This window comes from Drosophila mojavensis, unplaced genomic scaffold, assembly GCF_018153725.1.
Source record: "Drosophila mojavensis isolate 15081-1352.22 unplaced genomic scaffold, ASM1815372v1 contig_74, whole genome shotgun sequence".
NCBI lineage: Eukaryota > Metazoa > Arthropoda > Insecta > Diptera > Drosophilidae > Drosophila > Drosophila mojavensis.
This window is the reverse complement of record NW_025318899.1, coordinates 8,973,160-8,979,159: the sequence shown is the minus strand read 5'-3', so window position 1 is coordinate 8,979,159 and position 6,000 is coordinate 8,973,160.

The following is a 6,000-nucleotide window of genomic DNA, read 5'->3' as shown; positions in this document are numbered from 1 at the left end:
AGCTTGTAAATTGTAGCGCCATGTTAGAGCTGTTAGAGCCGTGTATCTATGAGATACATTTTTGCCAGCGCTTGCATCCTGCAATTAGTCTACGTCGTTCTCTATCTCTCTCTCTCTCTCTCTCTCTATCGCTCTCTGTCTCGCTCTGGATCTGTTTATGTGGCACTGAAATTGTTGCACTAATCAGCTGACAATTTATGAGGCATTCGCATTTGGTTAACAAAAAGAATGTTGCATGTACATAAAAAGCAGAGCCCAGAGGACTGCAGCAGTGGCAGCAGCAGTGGCAGCAGTAGGGGCAGGGGCCGGAGCAGGAGCAGCAGCAGAGGAAGCGACAGCGACTAGTACGCATAGCCAAGATGGAGAATTAGTCGAGCTATGCAAAGCATGTGGCGTCCATAAAGCAGTTCAAGAACTTTGATTAGTTGTAATCTTAACCAGCTGCATCGTAAAAACAAACTGGAAAGCAGTAGCAGCGCGAGGCATGCACGACTAGCTAGACACCCTAAGCATATGAATTGCATTACATATTAAACTAAAATATAATATATACATATACCTCTTCTCAAGGTCATTTGGAACTGAGAGCTCTCATATTTTCTCTTCGCTGTTACATTCAACCCCTCAATTCGTGCATGCCCGCTTTAGCTCTCTGGCGGAGACAAAGATGCTTGAGCATTTTTAATTACAAGTTCGATGTGTGGCCCCGGTGACAAGACCCTTTTAATAGCCCTGGTTCAGAGACTCGGAACATCTCTATAAATTGACTTCCAACTGCATTTCATGTCAGCCGAATTGGTCTTTCGAGTGGGCAAAGGCTGAAGACTTGGCAACATTTTGTGGTAAATATCGGGAGGGCTCTAGGCGAGCGAGTGTTTATCGATGATATTGTTGCAAGGGTAAGGTAAGGGTAGATTGTGATTAGCAGTCAAATTAAAAATGAGAATTTGATGATATTTCAGTCAATCTTTAGTTCGAACTACGAACGCTAAGTCTAGTAAAAAAGGAAGAAATATGATCCACATAAATATATTGTAAATGCTTTAATAAGAAACTAACAATAAATATTTTCTTATTCTGTCAAGGCTAACAAAAGCGACTAAAAGATTAAAAAAAAAAAAAAAAAAAAATAATAATAATAATAAAATCAAAATAAAAATTTAAAAATTTAATCGTTAACTGAAAATAAATAATAATACATATAAATATTTAAATAATAATAAATATATATGTATATAATATATATTTTAATAAGAAACTAATAAACAAATAATTTTGCTTAAAATAAGAGAACAAAAATATATAAATAAAATTTTAATAAATATAAAAATATTTTTTTAATTAAATATATATTTATATATATAATATATAATCTTATTAGTTTCTTATAAAAATAAAACAAATAATTTTGCCTAAAATATGAATACAACTATATATAAATTCAATGAAAATAAATATAGAAACTAATCGTTACTAAGTATAATTACTGATTATTTACTATTTAATTTTTATGTTTAGATCATAGCTAATCTATCAATTAGTGGTGCGGTTGAGCACTAAATTTTAGAAAATAAAATTTAGTTTAAGTTTTTTTTTATATATTTTAATTCAATAGTCACTTTGTGGTGCAAACTCTGCAAGCCACAAAAATGAAATAAACCATATAGATAAGACCGTTTAGGTACGTTGTTAACAAATTGTAAAATTACAAAACTTTGGTAAGGCAGTCGCTGACTCCAAGCTAAAGAAATTAGCCCACGGATAGGCGATTTAAGCCGAGTAAAATATAGTGAGCTATTAAATGTGCCGCAAATCATGTAATTCAATACAATTTGTTGGCAGCCCGAGCGCTTAACACTTGAACCATTAGCTGGAGCATTAACTGGGCCCAGTTACTATTTGAGGCAGCTACTGCAGCTGGAATCCGTTGCAAATCCGTTGGGAGGCACTGCAAACGCAAATGCAAATGTCAAAGCCAATCGGGTGCATTCAGATATTCATAAAAATTCAAATGGCAGCCATAAATCTGTCTCTGTCTCTGTCTGTGACTCTGCCTGTGACTCGGCAACTCTGGGGAGCAGCTCGTGTGGCAGCTGTGGCAGCTGTGCCAACTGCTGGGGCAGTCACGCATTGCCATCTTCCTTGGCTGACAAATAATTTAGCATAAAATCAACGACAACTGCCAATTTTTTAGTAATTAGTCGACGGGCGCCTTTGCCGCACCCCACTCCCCACACTCCCCACAATCGCCCACTCTCCAGGCCCATCCAGCTGCTGCTGCAGGCTGTGCGTTGCACTTGGACGCAATTAATAAAACATAAAGCCCGAGCTCCATGAATGTCTCATTGTTCGGCTCGAGAAATGCGTTTGCAGAAAATTAATTGTGCTCCGAGGAGATTAACACATGCGTGGCAGCATTTGGGGCATATATGACAACAGTCGCGGATGTGGCACGGTTCGTTGCGGCATGCAGCGTGCAGCGTGCGGCGTGCAGCATGGGGAATGCTGTGCGTTTTACAAATATGAAAATTTCTTGCCGCATTTTTATGACTGTCGCCCGCTCGCTCGCTCGCTCGCATTTTTATGTCGCTGCTGCTGCTGCTGCTGCTGCTGATGTTGCATGTGGCACGCGCGTCGCATAATTAATTAAAAATGCATTTAAACGAAGCTTCACGACAGTCAATCGTTCGTACACATTTGGCAGCCGCGATCCGACCCACCGCACCGCCTGCCACTCCACGAATGTCTTCTGTATGTGGCACGCCTCCAGCTGTTGCCGACTCCCCCATCAATCGCTGCCACAAGCTGCACACACACAGACATTATTCTAAGAAGCCTTTCGTCGCCGTGCCTCGAATGCAATAAATACATGTAAATATGTATGTATGTATACATACATACATATGCCAGAAATATATCTACATCAAATAAGAGAATGGAGAATTATTTGCTTGTTAGAATTTTGTGTCTTGCAACATGGCCGCAACAAGCAGGCAACATGTGTCTTGTGTCTTGTGTCTTGTGTCTCGTATGTTTCCTAACCATTCGTCAATGATTTCGTGTTGACAACTCACATATGAACGGCAGACACATGATTTTTGACTGATATATCCGAGAAGTCAACTGTGAGTGAGCTCTTAAGCAATTCCCATAACCTTTTACCTCTTACTTTTTGGAGGTAGATAGACATGTTAAGCCCTGACCTCAGAGCAGCGAATACTTTCAAAAAAATGCTAAACTAAGTGTAGCTGCACCCAACACATTATAGAGAGAACGTAATGAAACGGTTCATTAAGGGGGGAGCAAAAGAGGTGAGAAGAGAAGAGAAGAGTTATCAATCTATCAATTTCTTATTAATGTTACACTATATCTTCTATATTACATCTTAATCTACTTATATCTCCAGATATCCCATTCTACACTATTTATTTGTATCCATAAACTAACTGGGCCCCTCATAAAGCATTTCCCCCACTTCATGGGCTGCCTCGACAGCTGCATAAACATAATTGATATTTAAACATTGAACATCGAGTTTCTTATGCGCACTCTTCGCCTCGATCCGTTGGGTCTGGGAAATGTTGCTGAAAATCAAGCAAAATGCGAGTAAATAAAATATATGTGTGTAAATAAATATTGGCAGAGATCAGTCAGTGGATGTGAATGGGCATGGTGAGAGGGCGATGGCGCGAGGGGGCACGGGACGAGCTCTCGTGATGGCCAAATATTTATGCACATATTTATGAAAATTTTCTATTTATTTTTCGCAGCTCTTTTTCGGCTCGGCGTAGGGAAATTAAATAGCTCACTGAAAGCCGCTTAACAGTTGATTTCATTTGAATTTAATGCAACATTAGCGCTTTTTTATGCCATTGCCACAAATTGTAGGTGATACGATCTACAGAGAATTACACCCGAAACGTGGACCACCGACGGTTTCTTTTGGCCTTTCGCGTCTTCTTGGTAGCAGGCGCCGCTGATGTGAAACAGCTGACCAAAATGTACAGAAATATTTTATTTATGCGCCAGATAAATAAAGTGAAATACCCGAAAAGCTAAACCAAACAGAATTTCCTCTGCCGCAACAACTTTGATTGGCAGCCAGCAGCAGCAGCAGCAGCAGCACTTGAATGAAGATTCTTGGACGAAGAGCAGATGCCACAGGTGAGACAGTGGCCGGCAGACGTGCAGAAGGGCAGGCGAGGGGACTCTGCTTTTTATACATTTCCAATGACTGACTATTCGAGTGAAAAGCCACTAGCTAAAAGAGATTAGAGTATATATGTATATATATAGGGTATGGCATATTAGAGTATGCTCAGCTATGAAAAGTTATTATTTCATCAGCTCTAATAAGTAGGAAAAGCAACAGGCTAACCTTAGAGAGGAATAAATGTAAGGAATATACCCTGTAATGAGAAGCTTTAGAGAGCATATTCTGCTATTAGTTAGTATTATGGAGTAGAATGAGCATATGTAATAAATTGCTGGGTATATACATAACAGATGAATTGCAATGAAATGAATATACCCTGTAATGAGAAGTTTTACTATATTCTACTATTAGGTAGAAGCATAGAGTTGAAGCATAAATACTAAGTAACTAATAACTTACAGGGTATATTCATTATGTATGCAACACCTATAACTTAGAGTCTTGCATAACATGTGACTTGTAATGAAAAGAATATACCCTGCAATGAGAAAAAATGAATACATATACGTGATTCCTTACAAGGTATTAAATAATTCATCGCATGGAAACTATACAGAAGCTTGAGGAGGAGGAGACAAAGATACAATATAATACGATATAGCCGATATATGGGAACTGTAAAAACTGTCCAGTGGAATACACCCAATAATATATATTATAATCAGAAGATACTCAAAACTACTCTACTGCGAGTTATAACTACATATTCCAAGAGCTTGTCTCTTTCCCATTAAGTCAGAGCTTCATTTACTCCAGGCAGTTTCAACTATAGCAAAAACTATACGAATAGAATCTTTGAATAGAGCTAGCTACCTGTATATATAGTAAAACTGCTTTCAATAGCTCCAACTTTGCCTTCTACATAGCTCGTTTAATGGGCCATCTCAGGTAATTTATGGCTGAGCAGCATTAAATTTGAATAAAAATTGATAGAGAAAAAGGCGTTGAGAATCGAACGAGCAAGTGCTCGGTACGTACTTCGTATGTGGCTAAAAATAAGTTACCAGAGATGATTTATGCTGCTTGGGCAGCCGCCGGGCATTTCTAACTGCCTTTTAACGTGCCCAAGCGAATCTCAAAGCTGATTCATTAAAGCCCAGTTGCGCGGTGGCCCATTCGACACAGTTAACACCTTGACTGAGTCCATGGCACACTCACACACACATAGACATCATACTTATGGAGGCAATAACGATCGTTGGCACAGCGGGCAGCCAGGCGCTCATAGCGTTTAACTACTGTACTGAATGGCATATTTACAATATTCGCTCACATTTCGGTTGCCCATAATAAATTCGCATAAATTCATATAATGAATGCATATGAAACGGTCAATAAGTGCGCGATTTGTGCGGCTAATGAACGCCGATTTGTTGCCCACTAAATTTACCACATGGTAATTGATGTATCCACGAGATACACAGAGATTGCGATCGCGATCCAGATGGAGATGGAGATGCAGAAAGGTAGTGTACGTGCGTGTGTGTGTGTGTGTGTGTGTGTGAAAGAGTTGGAATTATGTTGCGGCAATTTAACGAGCTGCTGCCTGATATTCTCAATACATTTGGAAATCTATGTGGAAATATTTGATTTTATATACTACGCTCAACTGACTGAAGATCGCCGGCGATCCCCGATCAATTTCAGAGTTCTGTCTAGCATCACAACGCGGCGTATACTTAACACTTGAGTTGTCTGGCTGTCTGAGAGGCTGTTGCCACCTCATTCGCATTGAAATGTTTGTTTTTCGATCGATGCTTACGCACTTTTCACACAACAAATAC